At 40.8% G+C, this 21,683-nt stretch overlaps 1 protein-coding gene across 7 annotated transcripts in view; it reads left to right on the forward strand.

Annotated features, from left to right (window-relative positions):
- ADD3 (adducin 3) overlaps positions 1 to 21,683 on the forward strand; it is a 96,938-nt gene that overhangs the window by 41,419 nt on the left and 33,836 nt on the right. For 2 of the 7 annotated variants that reach the window (XM_083364737.1, XM_083364739.1), the window contains one exon: positions 7,950 to 8,002. The exons of 3 other annotated variants lie outside the window; for them this stretch is intronic. The gene's annotated coding sequence lies outside the window, so the exon portion shown is untranslated. Of the gene's footprint in view, positions 1 to 2,727; positions 2,779 to 3,644; positions 3,928 to 7,949; positions 8,003 to 21,683 lie in introns of those variants that run through there. 2 more of the 7 variants (XM_083364741.1, XM_083364738.1) reach the window with 2 other exon arrangements.

A 21,683-nucleotide genomic window follows, 5' to 3' on the forward strand; every position in this document is an offset into this window, starting at 1 on the left:
TCACAATTGATTCTATATGATATAGCTGCTCATATCAACCTATCCATAATAAATCCCTACAGAACTATCTTTCACTTTTAAGATCTCCATTGTGTAACCCCCCCCCACTTTGTGAAACTTTCATTCATAACTTGCATGTATTTTGAAAGCAGGTTAAACTAGTCCTGTTTCACCATGCCTTTGGGTTGAACTGATTTGGGGGTGTCATTATTAGAAATTAAGGGAAATGAGTTGCAATTATTACTGTTGCTTATGGTTCATGTGAGAATTTTTCCCCCACCCAGATCTGTTAAGATTGGGTTGGGATTGAAATGTTGTTAAATAAAGGAATAAAATAAGTTTAATACTTTCACCATGTTGTTGTGTTTCCTAACTGAAGCTACATCAAATATTTGGATGGAAATTATTTTATGTTCATACTGGTTTACCATTTTATTAAGCAATCTGCTATGAGTCCAAGTTCTCTTTAGTCCACTCCTGGTTCATTAAGTTAGTTTGTATGGGATTATTGAATCAACAGAATGTCTCGAGGAATGCAGTTTGTCTCACATGAATAGAATTTTTATTTTTTAAAAACCTTTTTACATATTTAAGTCGTAGTTTTCACATTAAAATTAACCTCAAAATTTGAATATTTATTTCAGTTAGCATTCCGTAGGAAATGCTTATCAAAAAGTGTACTCATCTGTTCATTTTTTGTTTAATTCAGAATCATATTAGTGCAGCAGAGCATGTTTGTTCATTTATCTGTCCCATTTATATATAAAACAGGAGGTTGGGCTTGAATATGATTTTTATAGCACAATTATGTTTATTTGGTATGTTTATACAGTGCCAAATCTAAATGACTCACAGCAGTTTGCAATGTAATACTCACAAAATACAAAATCACAAGTAAAAACAATCCCAATTAAAAACCCTAAATCAAAATCAGTAAGACATTATTGGTGCCAACCCCATCTAACCCAGCAACAATAACAGCCAGAGGCACCATGAAAACACTCTGTCTTGGCAGCCTTGCAGAAGAAACTTGCAATGGCTATTATGGGGGGGGGGAAACATAGACCTTCTTCCCCATTCACATGCTGTATATGGAATCCAGAAAACATCCTTATCCAGGGCAACAAAAGTCAGGACAGTTCTACCATGAAGAGACACTTCTTAAGATACCAAAGTGTTTAAATAAGTACTTTGAATTATCTAAGGAAATTTATTGGCAACCAATGCAGGACACAAAATATAGGTGTTCCATAGGTAAAACAAATCTCAACATCTGAAGTACTGCATTTTGTGCCAACTGCAATTTCTGAGTAGCCTTTAAAGACAGTCTCATAATAAGATGAGATGGGCAGCACACCAACCTAATAAATAAATAAATAATAAAGTGAATTAAAGTTTAATCAAGTAGTATTGGGAGAGCCAGCGTTTTCTTTTACTTAGCTGTAGGGTCCCAAAGGTACTTTTTTCAAAGAGCAACTGGACTTCCTTTGTTTTTGCTTGAATACATTTTGTTTCTCATCCAAAAGATTTCTTCACTTCTTCAGTACCTAAGAAGCTTCTTGGATGAGAACCAAAATGTCTTCAAGCAAAAACGAAGTCCAACCATGACTTGGATGACTGAAAATCTCCATAGACATTCAGCTATAGGGGTTTTTTGTTTTGTTTTTGTTTTCACTCAGTTCAGTTATGCTATCAGAATCAAGATTTAAAAAAAGAAAAACAGACCATTGCAAGAGGTCATGGACACAGCTCCCCAACTTTGGGGAATACATGTCAGTGAAGTAGATCCACAGATGATAGAAGTGAACGATATTATATTCTGTTGCTTTATAAGTCCATACTTTTAGAAGCAGCTAATATATACAAGCAATGGTTGAAAGAAAATTCTAGCAAATGTTCAGTAATTGTAATTTAAATATATCAAATTGGGAATTATATGGTGTCCTAGGATTCCTTCATACTTTATGAGGCAAATATTTTTCTAGGTACATATTCTGGCTGTTTTGAAAATCCAAATGCTTAAAAGGTAGGCTTCAACTGGGAAGTATATACAGGAACAACCATGATATATCTGTGGAATAAACTAGGGGTCCCCGGTCCGTGGACTGGTACCGGTCCGTGGCATGCCAGCAACCGGCTGTGCAGACAAAGCTCTTCCTATCTCATTACATTATAGTGGTGGGATGATTGAAAAATTGCTTTACCAGTATTAGAAAACAAAATAGTGAAATCAGCTGAATGAAATAATTTACCTTTTCTTTGAAATTGTCTATATCAGGGGTCCCCAACTCTGGACCATAGCTCTCTACCAGGCCATGGCCACGGTCACGGCCCACTGCCAGGCCATGGCCTATTTGGAACCAAACTGCACGAGAGACAGGCCAGCAGGCATGTGCACGCAGCTCCACTTGTACAAGCAGCAGGCTGGCACGCACATGCATATGTGCTAGCTCACATAAGTGGAGCTGCGCATGTGCACTGGCCTGCCATTCATGCAGCCTGGTTCCCCCTTTCCCTTCCAGTGGGGCCGCCAAATTATATATAACAAAAATATATAGCCAATTTATTTTCCCTAATATATGACCATCTCAAGTTAATATCTAGAAGTAAAAGTTTTTCTTCTTATTGCAGTTGTAGACATTGCAGATTTGAATGGGAGTTACTGACAACATCCTCTTTAGGGAATATGGGACTGCCAAGATAGAAAACATGCTGTGGAAAATCATTTAGACTCTCAAAAAATTATAGACTCTTCTGACATATAACTACAGAAAGCTGGTGAGAGATAACTGTATATCCCTTGAATTGTATTAATAATAGCAGTATTTGCATAACATGCTGGCTTTCCTGTGATGCTTGCCTTAGCTACTCCAGGCTGCCAACCTTAAGCCAGAGGAAAGCTTTTCTTCACCTGCACCAAATTACGTAATCTCTAAGGGGCTGTCCTATTGCAAACAAATGTTCAGCTTAAATTTCTTAGTATACATTCTCTTACAAAGGAACACAAGTCAAGTCACATCATATTTGTGTTTTGTACATATGTCTTTAGTATGTATGTTTGCAAATTACGTAATAGTTTAGATTCTACATCTATAAACTTCTCAAAAATAACAAATATTTTAGAAGTTGTAAATGCAGTAAGTTGTGTTGGTTATTTCTCAGTTTTGCCTTTGAACCAAGGACTGAAAGTCCACTCATCTTTTATAAGTAGCAACTGCTGCAATGTATTCTACTTCTGCCATACACTTTTCTGTGAACAATTGTTTATAGCTGCTGGTTCTGTTAAAATTTCACATCAGTACTTAAATATGTCACCAATAGTCCAGAGGAGAAAATTGATACAGATAGAAATATATAAGATTAAAAAAGTATTTTATGTTGTGAACTACTTTTATACTGTGCAAGCTATATTTGCATCAATAAATTGTAATATAATTTGATTAGATTTAGGATCTATTTATCTATTTAGGATCTATTTATCTATTTATCTATTTAAAATTGACTCTAAACATAAATTATGTCAATCTTACCAAGTGTTCCACTTTAGAAAAATTGCTACAATTTTAAAAATATAAGAGATCTACTCAAAAGAAATATTGAGGTTTCTTAAATGTATTGATGTTGTTCTTTTTGTAATGCACTAGATATGCCTGGCTCATATGCCGTTAGGAAAATCTTTTCCAGTATCTAATTCAATACTATAGACCAGAGGTCCCCAACCCCTGATCCGTGGACCAGTACCAGGCCGTGGCATGCCAGCAACTGGTCCGCACAAATAAGCAAAGCCCCATCCTTGGGATGCAGGCAGCACACAAAACCACGCACCATCCGGTCTGCGGGAAAACCTCTCTCCATGGAACCGGTCCCTGGTGCCCAAAAGGTTGGGGACCTCTGCTATAGACCATTCTATTCATAAAGTTCTGGAAGGTAAGAAAATCAACAGTGGTTCTGTAACAGGGAGGTAAAAAAAATAAAGGAGTCCCTGCAGATTTTACTCCGCTAGTTGTTGCTGACTCGGGGGGGGCGGGTGTTGCTCATCTTTGTTTCAAGGCCATTGAGCAAGTGCTGTCCAAAGACATTTCCACAATCATGGGCAGTATGACATCACAGAACCAAAGTTTTACCTATTTACTCACATTTGCATGCTTTTGAACTGCTAGATTGGCAGTAGCTGAGGCAAGAATGGGAGTTCATCCCGTCATGTGGCCCTTGGGTCTTGAACCTGGGCTACTGGCTTTCCAGCCAACAAGTCCAGGGTCTTAACTGCTGAGCCACTGCACCGCCTTTCTGTAGTAGCGAAAGGTCTGTGAAAAGCATTTGGCATGTCAATTTTGTATTAGCAGCCATATTACATTTAAAAAATTCCTAGCAAAATATTATATTGCTAAAAAAACAGTGTACTGCTTACCAAAACTCTGATTCCACTTAATATCTTTGTTTTAACTTATGATGTGGACTAGAAACTATGAAAAGCACTTCTGCAAGCTTGTTCATCACAATTAAAATTTACTTGGTTTAGTTTTATGATATTTATGAATGCTGTAATTCTCAAAGTTCTTTCATGAAACCTATCTTAGTCATTTATTTGTTTTGACTAGGATTTTGTGTTACATTAATACCTTATTTTAGAATGTCATATTTTCCATTTGTCAGTAAAACACCTTTCTCCTCTCTAGATTCATAGTCTGATTGACCTGGGAGTTATTCACTTTTATCAAGGGGAATGGTGAACAGAGGATAAACTTGATCTCTTAATTAAGATGTGTAGCACAAAAATTGCAAAGACAGATCTGGATTTGATTTCTTCATCTGCATGTGATCAGTGCACATTCCTAACATGTTACAAGCAGCTTGTGCCTCTGAAAACACAAGATCAGTTTTCAGTTGCAACTGCCCCTAAAGGAATTAAGCTGATTCTTCTATGTGCAATCATTTGGTCCATTATAAATGGAATTAATTGCCAATCTATGCTTGCCTGTGTTGTTCTCTTGCCATTTCCTTTGCAGCTGTGGAAGGGAAAATTTAAAACTCAAAGCAGGATGAATATATTCAGCTGTAGTAATTCAAATATTGATTCACACATATTTAAATGTAAATGACTCATGAGTAATCTACAACATACAGTATAAGCTCTGCAACAGCCATTATGTAGGACAAACAGGCAGAAGACTTGAAGAACGTCCATCTACACCAACCAGCAGTCAGAAGACATGATGAAAATTATTTAATCTCACAACACATAGATAAACAGAACCATAGTCTCAACTAAGAAACTGAGCATCCTAAACCAAGCCAAATGCAAAAATGCCAAGAGAATTCCTGGAAGCTTGGCATTCGGACAAATCAGCTATCTATAGACACATAGAAATATACCATATTTACACATCACTCAAAAGAGATAACCTAAGAAGAAACAGGGCAAGGAGAAATTTACACATAAGTAAATAAGCAGAAAACAACACCCTAATCAAGGAACTACTAAAGAGAAAACCATACCCCTACCAGCACTGTCAGGAGAAGCTATTGTATATAAAAACTTCACATTCACTCACACTAATGATGTTACCTAGTTGAGTAATAAAACATCCCCAAGCAAATAACCAAGAACTCCACAGTTTAACTCTGCACCACATATATTCTTTCTATTGGCTTTTACTTATTTCTAAAGTCTATAAAAACAAATATCAGACAAAAATAAATGTGGAACAAGAAATGAGAGTGACTCTCAAAAATGAAAGTCAGATTTCAGAAATTACTCAAAAATAAGAAAACCCATTGTTTCCTGAAAAAATTATAGTTTTAAGCAGTACAAATAATTAGTATATTTGTTTCTTGACCAATCCTAATTACAGTGAAATGATTAGTTATTGTCAGTGGTAGGAGGAAGAAAATGGCAAAGGTCAGCTGGAGCTGGTGGAATGAAGGATCACATGGCTGGCAAAGTCAGTAGAGCTCAGGAGGGCCAAAAGGGCAGAGATGAGGCAGGAGAGGTACAGGTGGAGGAAATTGAAGGCAGGCTCCCAGCAACCAAATTTTGATTACGTGACCATGGGGATGAAACAGCAGCCAAAACTTTGGGGACCCTGGACATAACTGTACTATTTGTTCAGTGTCACCAGAACCATGAATAGTAATAATTGTAGTCATTCATTCATTCATTCATCACATTTTTCTAAAAAAGACATAGGAGTAATATGATCACAGCATGATAGTACATATTTCATTGTTTAAGTGTAGGTAGTATTTAATGATTAATCATTAAATAGGATGATTTCTATTTAACAATAGAACAGAATAAATTACTGATTACAGATTAGACATAACCTGGCAATTAAATAATCAGACTGTCTGCCAGGTCCTTGTACTTAGGAAAAAAAGATAACTTTATCAAAAGTTAATGACTCTGTTCTGCTAGCATTGATCATACTTTGCTTAATAAGTTTAATTAAATGTAAATGATATTTTGGTAATATAGTGCCATAGCATCTTTTGGGGGGGGAAATTCTTGAATTTGTTCCCAATTAGATGTAAACCTTGTGGAGATGCTTGGGGCACAGTTTTGCTCTGTTAGCTGGGAATGTTTGAACCTGGAACAAGATTCTTATGATTCTTTTTAGACCCAAGCTTTTCCTGATTGGGCAAGGCTGCCCAGAGAGTGACATGTAAGTGGTTAGAGAGGTAGTAACTTCATCCTTGAGGTTATCCCTTTGTCACTTATGGAGACATTAGTTCGCCAACCTCTGATCCCACCATACTCAACAACTTTTCTTCCAATCTCCTTTGTTAAGGAAGATTGTGGAGAGATGGGCACGTAGCAGCTTCAGTGGACTCTTGATGAAATGAATTACTTGGAACCCTTTTAATTAAGTTTCATGCCTGGACATTGGATTAGTTGCATTTTTGCATGATCTTTGGCAGGGACAGAATGGGGGTAGTTCATTTATTCTGGTGCTTCTTGACCCTTGATAGCTTCTGATATCATTGACCAGGGTATCATTCTGGATTGGTTTCAGCGATTAGGAAAGGTTGACATTGTATTGTACTAGAGCACTTTCTTCCTATGGGGCTGGTACAAGTTGTTGATGGAAGTGATAGGTCTGACCCTTGACCCATATGTGTTGGTGCTGTGTCCTGTTTATCTTATACATGAAACTACTGCAGGAAAATCAACTTTCACCATCAACTGTGCTGATAATACTCAGTTATACTTCTCCACTCCTGTCCCCTGGTGAACTAAGCAATGTTGTTGTCTTCCCAATGCCTATAGGGATCTGAATGCAGAACAACAGGCAACACATAAACTCTGGCGAGACTGAGTGACTTTGAGTTTTACCACCTTTCAAATCTATCACAAATTGTATCCCTTTGGAGGGGTTGCCCTGCCCCAAACAGATTCAGTTCACAATCTGGGTGTCCTTCTGGATTCATGACTCCAGCTCAAAGAGCTGATGGCAATCATAGCTAAGAGAGCCTTTGCACATATTGTGTGCCACTTGTGCCCATTCCTGGATTATTAGGCTCTGTTTATGGTTATTCGCACTCTCATCCTCCAAATGAACTACTATAATACACATGATATTGCCACTGATGAGTGTCTGAAGCTTTGGTTGGTGAAAAATGTAGCCACACCAGCATATAACATTTTAATTAACCCTTCTTGAAATCTTGTTTTTACTCATGTTAATAATTTAATTGTTTTACCAGTTTTTTTTATATTCTAATGATTGGTTTTATTGTACTCCATGCAGAGTCACTTTGTGTGGTATGGGCAGCCATATAAATTTGATGGATTGATAAATACATAAAATGTATGCTGAAATAAAAATAAAGTTTACTAATATGTGGTAGTCTCAAATATTGATAAACCTGTGCATGAATTTATTTTATGTAATTTCATGGTGAGAAAGATTTTATAATGTATTTTTCAATTTCTGTTATTCTGTACAAAGAGATCCCGATGAAACCAGCTCATATCATGAGATAATGAAGAGAAAGGTAGCAGGTATTTATAGCAATAACTTTAACCTTCTTTTTTGGGAGTCAGACTTTGTACTTAAGTGACATTCCTTCTCTGGAAAAATGCTTTTTGGAGAAAACCTGTGATAAATAGGGGAATTTACTTCCTATCAGGAAATGCTTTTTTCAGTGTTTTAGCTGGTCAAGGCAACTGTGGGTGAATAATACAATTTTTAAATAAGCATCCTAACTGAGTCAACGTTTACTTAGAATACTGTCCTAAAGTGTTCAATGTCTTTGTTAATGTGATCAGTAATTTGCAACTAAATTTTATTTTAGGAAGTTTAAATAGCTAATTCCTATTTAGCTAAAAATAGCATTGCATTTAACATGCAGGTTTCCTGTCCCGTTTCCTGTAATATAAGAGACAAAAATAAATTTAATACTTTTTAAAATGGCTTCATAGCAAAAATCCTAAAATAATGTGAATTGAAAACTTGTCCATGAGGAGCAAGTCTAACTTTGGATAAATTATAGTTCCAGCAAAAATAATACTATTTTTGTACACCAAGCAGGCTCCCTTATTTCATTTCCAACATTTTAAATTAAAAATTATCTCTTTAGACACCAATATAATAATTTAAAAGTCTTGTACCTGTGAGTATAATATTCATAGTAGCAGTAATATTTCCACTGATATTCCCATTGCATATTAATTGGCCCGTTTTAAGGCTCAGTCCATCTAATGGATCTGTTAAATCATAAAATCTTTGACTTGTTCAATTTCTGATTCATATTCTTGGTGATGGTTTTTAAGTCCTTACATGGCATGGGTCCGGAATACCTCGGGGACCACCTGCTGCCGGCGTCGACTCCCCTCCGCCCTGTGCGTTCCCACAGAGAGGGCCTCCTCAGGGTGCCTCCGGTCAAAGAATGCCGGCTGGTGGCCCCCAGTGGGAGGGCCTTCTCTGTGGGCGCCCCGGCTTTATGGAATCAACTGCCGGTTGAGCTCCGGATGGCACCAGATCTTCGCTCCTTCCGGTGCGGGTTAAAGACCCATTTATTCGAACAAGCTGGCCTGGCCTGATGGGGGAATGTTAGGGTTTTAATGTTTTTTATATTTTGATTGTTTTAATTTGGGCAATAATTTAATCCTTTTTAACTTTTGTACTTCTATTTATATGCCCTGTTCACCGCCCTGAGTCCTTCGGGAGAAGGGCGGTATAGAAATTCAATTAAATAATTAAATAATTAAATAAATAAATAAATAAATAAATAAATAAATATTCAGTAGAAGTAATAAAACTTCTACATTTTATGCTATAGGTTTTTCAAATTCTGTCAGTCCTATTGTTTCATCAGAGTGCTTTGATCTTGATAATTCATAAAGCCCATCTGATTATAGGCAAAGAAGGTAAATGTAGGAAAGAACATCATTCAGTGGCTTCTCAGGAAGTTTGTGTTTTATTCTTATCTTAAACTGTGTGTGAGATGAACGATCTTTTCTTGGGGTTTACTTTCAGGTGAAATGAATTAGGTCAGCTGTTAATAGGAACTGGAGCTATGACAAATGAGCAGTGGATTCTCAGGCATGCCCACTTTCCCAGATGCATTGCATCATTTTTTTTACTAAAGTTGTTCTTAATAGCAACTGCATTTTTATTATTTAGTTGTTGGCGTTTGTAAGCTTTGGTGGACTCTGTCTTACTTCATGTTATCTTGTACAATCTTATATGGTATATTACTGTGAATGAAACTTATGATTTCAGAGTTATAGAAAGCAGACTTCAATAACTTTGACAGCCTTGCTCATAAAATATATTTGTGGTATTCTTTGGTTTGTTTGAGAAAAAATTATATCTATAATCAGCTACATATAAAACCAAAGAAATCGATTTATATAGCATCCACCTCTTCATTCATGAGCTCAGAGAGATGTATATAACGAGACGAGAAGAATGACGAGAGGAAAACGATGAATTCGGCCGAGTACATTTGGGAAGAGTTCGATCCTGTGACTCCGGATGAAGTGGACAAGATCATGGGGAAACTAAGTGCCGCCACATGTTTGTTGGACCCGTGTCCCTCCTGGCTAGTCTATGCATCTCGGGAGGTTACACAAGGCTGGCTCCTAGCAGTTATCAATGCCTCACTGAGTGAGGGGTACTTCCCTGCCGCCTTGAAAGAGGCGGTGGTAAGGCCCCTCCTCAAGAAACCGGCATTGGACCCAGCTGTTTTAAACAACTTCCGTCCTGTCTCCAACCTTCGCTTCCTTGCGAAGGTCGTTGAGAGCGTAGTGGCACGACAGCTCCCTTTGAACCTGGAGGAAGCTGAATATCTAGATCCGTACCAATCGGGTTTCAGACCCGGGCATAGCATGGAGACGGCATTGGTTGCACTGGTGAATGATCTCTGGCGGGCCCGAGATAGAGGTTATTCCTCTGTCCTGGTCCTATTAGATCTCTCAGCAGCTTTTGATACCATCGACCATGGTATCTTACTGCGTCGTCTGGAGGGGCTGGGAGTGGGAGGCACCGTTCTGCGGTGGTTCTCCTACCTCTCGGACCGTTCGCAGAAGGTGTTGGCAGGAGGACAGAGGTCAAGCCCTAGGCCTCTTAGTTGTGGAGTGCCTCAGGGATCGGTGCTCTCGCCCCTCCTGTTCAACATCTATATGAAGCCGCTGGGAGAGATCATCCGTGGCTTCGGGGTGAAATATCATCAATATGCTGATGATACCCAGCTATTCATCTCTACCCCGAACCAACCCAGTGATGCCCTCGATGTGATGTCCCGTTGCCTGGAAGCGGTACAGATTTGGATGGGAGAAAACAGGCTTCGACTCAACCCGGCCAAGACTGAGTGGCTGTACATACCGTCATCTCGTTTAGTCCAAGAGGTTCCATCTTTGACTATAGGAGGAGAGATGTTACCTCCCATTGATAGAGCACGCAATCTGGGCATCCTCCTACATTCACGACTCAGTTTTGAAGATCATATTGGAGTCGTGGCTAGGGGGGCATTTGCACAGATTCGCCTTATATACCAATTGCGCCCCTTTTTGGACCGAGATGCCCTACGTACAGTCACCCACGCACTCGTTACCTCCCGTATAGATTACTGTAATGCTCTCTACATGGGGCTGCCCTTGAAGACCACCCGGAGGCTTCAGCTGGTGCAGAGTGCAGCTGCACGGGTTGTGATGGGAGCACCCCGATACTCCCATATTACACCCCTCCTGCGTGAGCTGCATTGGCTACCAGTTGCCCTCTGGGTGAGATTTAAGGTGCTGGTACTTACCTTTAAAGCCCTACATGGCTTAGGCCCGGGATACTTGCAGGACCATCTGCTGCCGGGAACAAATTCCCATCGTCCAGTACACTCACACAGAGAAGGCCTCCTCAGGGTACCGTCAGCTAGGCAATGTCGGCTGGCGACCCCCAGGGGGAGGGCCTTCTCTGTGGGAGCGCCAGCCCTATGGAATCAGCTCCCCCCTGAGCTTCGGATGGCCCAAAATCTCCAATCCTTTCGCCGCGGCCTCAAAACACTCCTTTTCCACCAGGCTGACCTGGACTGACAGGCATTTTAATTAATTATATTTAGAATTTTTAATTTTTTTAGTTTTTAATTTTAATTTATTGCACGGATGATTTTAATTTTATTTTTATCTTGATTTCGAGGAAGAGAGCCCGTCTAAGAACATATCAGTAGGCCTGTTTACATGTTGATGCATTTTAACAGATTTCAAGGACTGATTCTTGTGGTGTGTTAGATTATGTACTTATGCAATACTACTAGTGTTGCAATCTTATTACCGTGTACTATGGTAATAGAAAATGGCCTCATTTCTTTTATAGTGCATTTTAAAATTAATGTTAAGGGCAAAATTCTTCTATAAATTTTGGATCCAGTCTTTATTGACCTTGAACAAATCACATATTTATGAGGCACCAGACTCTGAATAAATGGCATTAACAGAACTACACATATTTAGTGAAATTAGTTACACTAAAATTATTTGGTATAGTTGTTTGAACACTTTTAAAGTAAGGGAAAAGCCCAGATAGAAAAAAAAACTAGACTGGTGCAAAGAAATAATACTCCCATTGTCTTTTTACAACATTTTGACCTTGAATATGGAAGTTCTTATCTAAAAGATTTGAAAATTTGACTTGTGTTCACAGCAGTCCTGTCTGAAAATTTGGAGTCTTTTCTCTGCTACTAATAGTTCTAGCTGTGTTGACAGTTGATTCTACTTGCCTCCAAAATGAGATGCTGTCAAATGAACTCTAGGTGGCAGCATTTTGGTAGAACTTTTGATAATACTGTTAACATAATTGACCAATGTTAAATATTAAGTGGATAAAGACGAAGAACTACATGGGCTTTCACTATAGAACGAATTGTGTAAATAGAATAGCAATGTTGTTTGAGATTAGTTGTTCATGTAAACATTTGTAAAATCTGCCAGTTGCTGTGTCATTTCAGTTACCGGTACTTATCTTGAATACTGAACTTAGACTCTGAACAGCTGTTTATACTCTTACATTTTTAAGGAAGAATAAAAAGTACCATAAAATAAAAAAAAAGTTTTCAACAATTATATTAACTCAGTATGTTATTATACACTTTTGGAAATAATGAAAAAAGTTGGAGGAATTTTTAATATTATAAGGTAATTTGAAAAAGTATATAATTCTTGGTGAATCCCATATACCCAAACAGTAAATTTACACCTAATGCATCGTTTGTGTTTCTTAATTGTAAATGAAAACTTTTCCTTTTGCTCCAAAGGGAAGCTTTGTAGAGAATTAAGCAATCTGATCTTGATTGTGTAAAAGAAACTAGGAACTAAAAGGAAATATTTATACATTGCCAAACTCTTGGCCTCCAAAACTGTCTAACTGAGACCAAATGTATTGTGCATTTTTTTAATATTGTGTCATGGTTATCTCAATGGAACCATAGAAACGGGCCATGCTCACATAATTTTTTTTTAAAGTGTCCATTAGTAGAAATTATGTACAAATGAACACAATTACAGTAGCCAGGTAAAAGCAAATGCAGAGAATAACTACACATTTGTAGTTGTAGCTTTCATAATTAGATATTTCAGAATACTACCAAGTTAAAACAAAACATAAATATTTTAAAATTCTCAGTAAAACAGTGCAGCATATAATGCAATAGAATATATATATATTGCCAAATGCAGGATTTAATGCGGAATGTTACGTTCAAAGTCCCAGCTGGGTCCTTCCCAGTTCAGACATCTTTTCTCTATCCATCTGCTGATGTTTACTTATATCCAAGCCAAGTGAGGAACAGTGAACATAAGTGAGGTCATGAAAACCAAAAAACACTGCAGCCAGCAGTTTCAGTGCAGCAGCACAACGCAGTTCATGCTGCCAGCATTGCAGCAGAATCTTCCTATCCAATGAGAGGAAAATGCCATCTCTGAAAGCAATTTTTCAGTTCTTTGATGTATTTTAAGTTACAAACTGAATCTTCACATGTCTTGTATAGCTGCCACATCATATAATTGATAGCTATGATATATGCATTAATTTAAGCATCCATGTAAAATTATCTAGATGAATCAAAAGTTGGAATTAAGATTGCCGGAAGAAATATCAACAACCTAAGATAAGCAGATGATACCACTCTAATGGCAGAAAGTGAAGAAGAACTAAAGAGCCTCTTGTTGCGGGTGAAGAAGGAGAGTGCAAAACTTGGGTTGAAACTTAACATTAAGAAAACCAAGATCATGGCATCTGGCCCTCTCAATTCCTGGCAAATAGATGGGGAAGAAATGGAGGTAGTGACAGATTTTATTTTCCTGGGCTCCAAGATCACTGCAGACGGGGACTGTAGCCAAGAAATTAAAAGACGCTTGCTCCTGGGGAGGAAAGCCATGGCAAATCTAGACAGCACACTAAAAAGCAGAGACATCACCCTGTCAACAAAAGTGCGTATAGTCAAGGCTATGGTCTTCCCAGTTGCAATGTATGGCAGTGAAAGTTGGACCATAAGAAAGGCTGAGCGCCAAAGAATTGAGGCCTTTGAACTATGGTGCTGGAGAAGACTCCTGCGAGTCCCTTGGACTGCAAGGTGATCAAACCGGTCAGTCCTAGAGGAGATCAATCCTGACTGCTCTTTAGAAGGCCAAATCCTGAAGCTAAAACTCAAATACTTTGGCCACCTAATGAGAAGGAAGGACTCACTGGAGAAGAGCCTAATGCTGGGAAAGATCAAGGGCAATAGAAGAAGGGGACGACAGAGAATGAGGTGGCTGGATGGAGTCACTGAAGCAGTAGGCGTGAGCTTAAATGGACTCCAGAAGATGGTAGAGGACAGGAAGGTCTGGAGGAATGTTGTCCATAGGGTCACGATGGGTCGGACACGACTTCGCAGCTAACAACAACAACAACATAAAATTATCTACAATAGGATGGCATGTTTCATGTAAAGATCTGCACAAAAATGACAGGCACAATGCAAAACGTTTTATTGCCCAAAATAAAACTAAATTGATGCCCCATTGATTATTCTTCCAAGTAGTATCTGAAGAGAGTTATTCTAAAATATTACTTCAGTGCTGAATCTTAAATTCTGACTATGATCTCTCAAATAACATATTCGTTTCTGAAACAGGGAAGCTGCTTGACTAGAATGGAACTTAATTAAATGTCATGCAACTTTCAATGCAACTCAAACAATTTGGTTTTCCTGCTGCACTCTCCAATCCAATTTACATAGTATAAAGTCCAGATTTAATGACTATTGCCCAACCCCAGGTATTTGCTTCCTGAAATTACTTGTAAATATATAGGACACATTCCATAAGTACCAGATGTTTAAGTATTACTCTTAAGAATACAACAACTATATTCCTATTCTGAGTTTCTATTTGTTTAATGCATGTTTGGTCTTAATTTGTATCTGTCCTGGCATTTATGTTGATAATGTAAGCCTGGTATCTATTGCATATTTAAGGTATTATTTAATATTATAAGGTATATTTGAAAGCAAGCCTTAAAGCATTTTACTACAAGTATAGTTGTTTTGTATAAACGAGTTTGAAGGACTTCTTTGTATGTAGAGAATACTCAAGAAAAACTAAATAGGCACTTCACTTTTTATTAGAAACAAGTGATACTAGAATTTATGAAGCACTTCTATATACAGTATATTTGTGGAATTAACATGGAATTCCTTTATGATGCTAAAGTTATACAAGTAGTCCTGATTTAACATTCATTTAGTGACCATTCAATGTTACAATGGCACTGAAAAAAATGACTTGACCACTCCTCACATTTATGACCAGTCCTCCCACTTATGACCTTTGCAGTATAGCCATGGTTATCTATGCAAAATTCGGACACTTTGCACGCGGCATGTATTTATGATGGTTGCAATGCCCTGGAACTATGTGATTGTCATTTGCTACATTCCCAACCAGCTTCTGACAAACACCCCAGTCAATGTATGATGCCAGATTAATTTAACAATCATGTGATTTACTTAAAAATTGTAGTGATTTGCTTAACAATTGTGGCAAAAAGGCTATAAAATCGGCAAAACTCACTTAACAAATTGCCTTGCTTAACACCATAATTCAGGTCCCTACTGTGGTTCTAAGTCAAAGACTATTGATAAATCTATTGGTTTAACTGAAATTAGTTGAAATTGACATAATTAGTAATACAAGTCCTATTATGTAGGAAATCAAGAATCTCTTTTACTGTTGTACCAATTATAGGTAGGGAAAATAGATGTTACTAAAGAATGCAACAGTCTGCTGGCAGATACTTTTTTGCTTATCTTGTTTAAGTGAGTGGTTTCATGAAGTTCAGGTAGTCCTTGACTTGCAGCAGTTGATTTAGTGACCCTTTGAAGTTACAACTGCACTGAAAAAAGTGACTTATGGCCATTTACCTTTCCCTCTGTCATTGATCCTGGAGTGAAGAAAGTATAAAATGGATTACATAATCATATAATTCATTTCATATGCACATGCTCATATGATCTGCTGTTGGGTAACCTGTGTAAACTCAAGGACCAACCCAAAATTTTTGGTAACACTAGATGATTGTCTAAAATAATGGTCAGCAAATTAGGAAAATATAAAATGCTTCCTACTTAAATGTAATAGATTTTGAAACCATTTGAGCAGTTTGTATTTATAGATTATTACTATTACTGACATATAACATATAACTACTAAAACATGTGAATCTGTCTTGATTTGTCATACAGTTCTTTTTAGAAAAGGAATGGAAATTGTATTATTGGATGAAATAAATTATACAAAGTAGATATTAAATGTACTTTTAATAGATAATATGTTTCCTCAGTAGTGAGAAATTTATCCAAACCCAGATTCTACCAGTAATAAACAAATTAACAAATTAAAAATAAACAAATTCAAGGCATGAATTATAAATAATTGAAACCAAAAATTAAAAATAATATGCTTCAATTTTTCAATTCTTAAATAATATAAAAATGTTTTTTTAAAAAGAGTAAAACCATTGGGTCTATTTAGGTCAGCAATTTCAACATTACCTGGCAGCAGTTTTCCAGGGCTTTAGGCAGGAAATCAGTAAGTTCTTCATGTAGAGCAGATGCGGTTCCTTTGACTTTAACCAAAGAAAATTTCATTTACATTTATTTATAACTGGATATCATCTTTCATCCAAATTGAAAGGCATATTGTCCTGAATTTAATTATCTCTGATATAATCTTAAAATAAAACACAGCAGCAATTTGAAAACATATTGGTTCTATCACTTAACAGTGGCTAGAGGAGATTGCTTCCTTAAATAATTTACATTTAATCCTGACATATATCAGAGGCCTTCATTGCAAGTAAAATGCTATATCACTCAAAAAATTCAAGAACTTTTGTTTTTGCCACAATAGATTCTCTTCATATTTTCTTCAGGCTGTATGGAGCTATAAGGCTCCAATTCACGTATTTAACACAAGGTAAATCACTGAACGGAAGCGCCCATTAGCAAAAAAATATGAGAATGTTCGCCCACATCACTGGCACAAAGGAGTTTACTATCTAGAGAGCCTGGAAGTTAAAACTAAGGACTTCACCTAAACATTTAATTTTTGATGTTTAGAAAATATGCATGAAATCTCCAATAGAACTGCAGCATTCCTGTGCCAGTGAGTTCGTAGTTAAACAGCATGACCCACTGCCATTCACCTATAGCACAAACATACGAGTGCAGTCTGCAAACATTCCTATTAAGAGATATATCCATTTAAAATAATCTATATATTAGGAGACTTCCGGTGGCTGCGCGGCGCCGGAGACAGCCTTCCCGGGCTGCCCGCGGCTCAGCTGAGTAATTTTCACCCGAAACAGCGCCAATCAGCTGTTCGGGTGAATTTGAAGCCCCCTCCTCGGGAGAAGAGGAGGGGGTGAGGCCCCAGGTAGGGGTCGAGTTCTCCGGGGCCGCCTGAGCTTGTAGCTTGGGCGGCTGAAGGATCGAACTCCCCCGTAGCCTGGGTCGCTCCCAGCTGGTCAGCGTCTCTGCTCCGGATTTCTTGGAGCAGAGCCAGGCGTTTGCGACCACCCCTGCCTGAAGGAAGGACTATGGAATAAAAGGAGCAGGCAGAGCGGTACAAGAGGAAAAGGTGAAGAGGATTATTATATTTTACTCTCGAGCTTGATGGACTTTTTAAACTTAAAGTGAAAGTGCGTCACAAGTGAAAGTAAAAGATGGCGGCTAAACCTCCTTCAAAAACTCTTCGGAGTGCTGGAACTTCTCCGGTGCAACAGACATCGTTGCAAGCCTTGCTTCCTCCTGCTGCATTGACATCGAAAGATTTAGAAGATGCCCTTGAAAAGCATGCCCAGGTAATTTTAGTAACATTGAGTGATAAACTGGCGAAAATGGAGGAGAGAATAGATGAGAGGATGGAAGAGAAATTTAGAGCGATGAGGGTAGACATTTTGTCTACAGTGGAAAGTGTGGCTGAATGTGTACAAGGCTTGGAAGAAAAAGTGGAAGATTTGACTCAAAAAAATGCTGTACTAGAAGTTAAGGTATTGGAGAATGAAGACAAAGCGGACAGAGAGTTAAGCCTTGTTCAGTTCTACCAGATGCAGTATGCTATTAGAATTAGGGGCTTAAAAGAAAATATTAAAGAAGATTTGAAGCAGCTGATTTCTGAAGCCCTGGAAGCAGTATTGGGTCAGCCAGCATCTGAAATAAAGGCGTGTATGGATAAAGTTTTTCATGTAAACTCATGGATTGCCAGACAGAGGAAGCTACCCAGAGATGTGGTGGTTTATTTTACAAAAAGAGAAATTAGAGATGAAGTTATTCAAGCTGTCTATGATACTAAAGTAGTGGTTGCTGACCAAGAAGTTTTGGTTTTAAAGGAAACCCCTCCAAAGATCTTAAGGAGAAGAAAGGACTTTGCATTTTTGGTGCAGGAACTTAAACAACGTGACATAAGGTTCAGATGGGAGATTCCAGTAGGGCTGGTGGTGTTGTGACTCAGGGCCAGCCTGTGGGTCCGACAGCCGGCTCCGATGTATCGGAGGACTCAGATGTGGGGGAGGAGGGAAACGAACCGGCTGATGATGATTTGGAGACTTTGCAAAGTCCTCAGCCGGGAACCTCTGCTCAGCTGTGTGAGCCCGAGAGTGCGGAGGATGATGACCCACAGCTGGCCCTGTTCAAGGACGCCCGACGCAGGAGGCAGTCGAGCAGGGACAAACAAAGAAAGGCTATGGGACTCCTCGGGAGGAGGCACAGGGAGACCACGCCCTGAGCTCTCTATAAAAGGAGTGTTTGGGGAGGGGCTGGTTGCTGAAAGCAACTCTTTTGCTTGAGAGATAAGCTCTTGTGTGTTTACTATTAAATCTTGGCAGAAGCCTTTTAGCCTTGGACGCTTTCCAGACTCTTCTTTTGATTAGGGGTGCGAGAAGAGGGCTGGTTCAGAACAGTTTGCTTTCAGCCACCCACCCCTTAATACTACGATGGAGCAGCTTCTTGCCGAGAATGCCCAGCTCAACCAGCAACTCACCTTGCTGGCCACTCAGGTGGCACAACTGCAGGCTCAGGTACATGCTGCCCCCCCACCCAGGAGGAAATGTCAGATAGCTATGCCGGATAAATTTGCTGGTAAACCAGAACTGTTTCCTGCCTTCCTGGGACAATGCCAGCTTTATATCAGCGTGAGAGCAGCTGATTTCCCCACTGACCGAGATAAGGTGGGATTCGTGTTGAGCCTTCTGTCGGGAGATGCAGCTCGTTGGGGCACGCCTCTGTTGGCACAGCCTAGCCCTTTGTTGGATAACTTTGGGGGGTTTTGTGACCATATGCGCCTCATGTACGAGGACCCGATTAAGGCGCAGACTGCCACCCGACGCCTGAAAGCTTTGAGGCAGGGTCAGCGCCCTCTACAGGCCTATATCAGCGATTTCCGGCTGCTTAGCCAGGATTCCGCCTGGAATGAGGCTGCGCTCGTGGATGCCTTTCAGGATGGCTTGTCAGAGGAGATGTTGGATGAGCTGGCCCGCGTGGACATTCCCTCAGACCTGAATGGGCTGATCCATCTTTGTCTGCGGATCGATGCCCGGCTGCAGCAGCGTAAGAGTCGCCGTGCCACCCCACAGACCCCTGCCGCCCCTGTTGTGCGTGAGCCCCCAGTCCAGAGGGAGGAGCCAATGGAGCTGGGTGCCGCCAGGTCCCGTCTATCGGTGACGGAAATGGACAGACGACGATCGGAGGGGTTGTGTTTTTACTGTGGGGACCCTGGACATTTGGCTGCTTCTTGCCCGAAGAAGCGTCAGCGGGCGTCAGTGACCAAGCCTGCCCCGAGAAAGTCCCCTGCTTTGCTATCGGGAAACGGCCCGAGCCCGATCTAGACGGTGTGAAAGATCGGGCGACCCACAACGATCACGCCGAGCGACACCGTTCCGACGGTGCCAGTGAACCTCCACGGCATTTGATTTTGGAGGCACGACTGATCCTCCCTGGCAAGCCAGAGGGGATTCCGGTCCATGCCTTAATTGACTCTGGGGCTACCACTAACTTTATGGATTCGGCCTTTGTGGCCAAATGGGCTGTTCCCCAGTGTCCAGTGGATCCGCCCATGCTTGTGGAGACCATCGATGGTCGAGTGCTCCTGTCCGGGCCTATCACGGCCGCCACGCAACCCGTGTGTATGGCCATCAGTACCCATGTGGAGGCCATTCAGTTCTACGTCACTTCGGATCTGCACTTCCCCGTGGTCTTGGGACTGGCGTGGCTCCGGGCGCATGATCCACAGATCTATTGGTCTCAGAACTTGGTCACCTTCCCAAGTTTGCAGTGCGTGGACCACACCCGCCATATCTGTGCCGGCCAGGTGGAGGGTTCCCCAGGGGTTTCCTTGCCTCCCGAACTGTCCGACTTTGCTGACGTGTTCAGCGAGTCAGAGGCGGACCAATTACCCCCGCACAGGCCCTACGACTGCTCCATTGACCTAGTCCCTGATGCGCCTCTCCCAGTGGGGCGTTTGTACTCCATGTCGGAGCCCGAGTTGGCTGCATTGCGGGACTTCCTGACAAAGAACTTGGCTCGTGGTTTCATCCGGCCCTCGTCCTTGCCAGTGTCTGCGCCCGTGCTCTTCGTCAAAAAGAAGTCGGGCGAGTTACGGCTTTGCTGTGACTACCGGAAACTCAACGCTATCACGGTGCGTAACCGCTACCCGCTGCCCCTCATCCCCGAGCTCTTGGACCGACTCCGGGAGGCTAAGATCTTCACGAAACTGGACCTGCGTGGAGCTTACAACCTCGTCAGGGTTCGGCCGGGTGATGAGTGGAAGACGGCGTTTGGTACTCGCTATGGACATTTCGAGTACACGGTGATGCCGTTTGGCCTGACCAACGCCCCCGCTGTGTTTCAGCATTTTATGAATGACATCTTTCGGGATCTGTTGGACCAGTTTGTTGTGATTTACCTGGACGACATCCTGATTTACTCCCCGTCGCGTGAAGCGCATCATCAGCATCTCCGTCAGGTCCTGCAGCGCCTCCGGAAACATCGGCTGTTTGCCAAGTTGGAGAAGTGCCAGTTCTACCAGGTGACCATTGATTTCTTGGGTCACCGCATTTCTCCTGAGGGCATCGCCATGGAACCGAGTAAAGTTGAGTCGTTGCAGAGTTGGCAACCCCCGCGTCGCGTGAAGGATATTCAGCGACTTCTTGGATTTGCCAACTACTATCGGACATTCATCCCTGGCTTTGCTGCCTTGACAGCCCCCCTCACCCGGCTCCTGCAGAAGAAGACTCGGTTCCAGTGGAACGCCCCCGAACAACAGGCGTTCCAAGCTTTGAAGGACGCCTTCATGAAGGAGCCCATCTTGAAGCATCCTGACCCGCAACGGCCGTTTGTCGTGGAGGCGGACGCCTCCGACATTGCCATTGGGGCCGTGTTACTCCAGGCAGCGACGCCCAACGGTACCCTTTTCCCTTGCGCGTATCACTCACGGAAATTGAATCCCTCGGAGCGCAACTATACCATCTGGGAGAAGGAGCTGCTGGCCATCAAGGCGGCGTTCGAGGCTTGGAGGCATCATCTGGAGGGGGCGCGGCATCAAATCGAGGTCCGGACGGACCACAAGAATCTGGAAAGCCTGCAGACCGCTCGGAATTTGAACCAACGCCAGATCCGGTGGTCTCTCTTCTTTGCGAGGTTTGACTTCCGGGTGC

Source organism: Vipera ursinii (assembly GCF_947247035.1).
Source record: "Vipera ursinii genome assembly, chromosome: 5".
Taxonomy (NCBI): Eukaryota; Metazoa; Chordata; class Lepidosauria; order Squamata; family Viperidae; genus Vipera; species Vipera ursinii.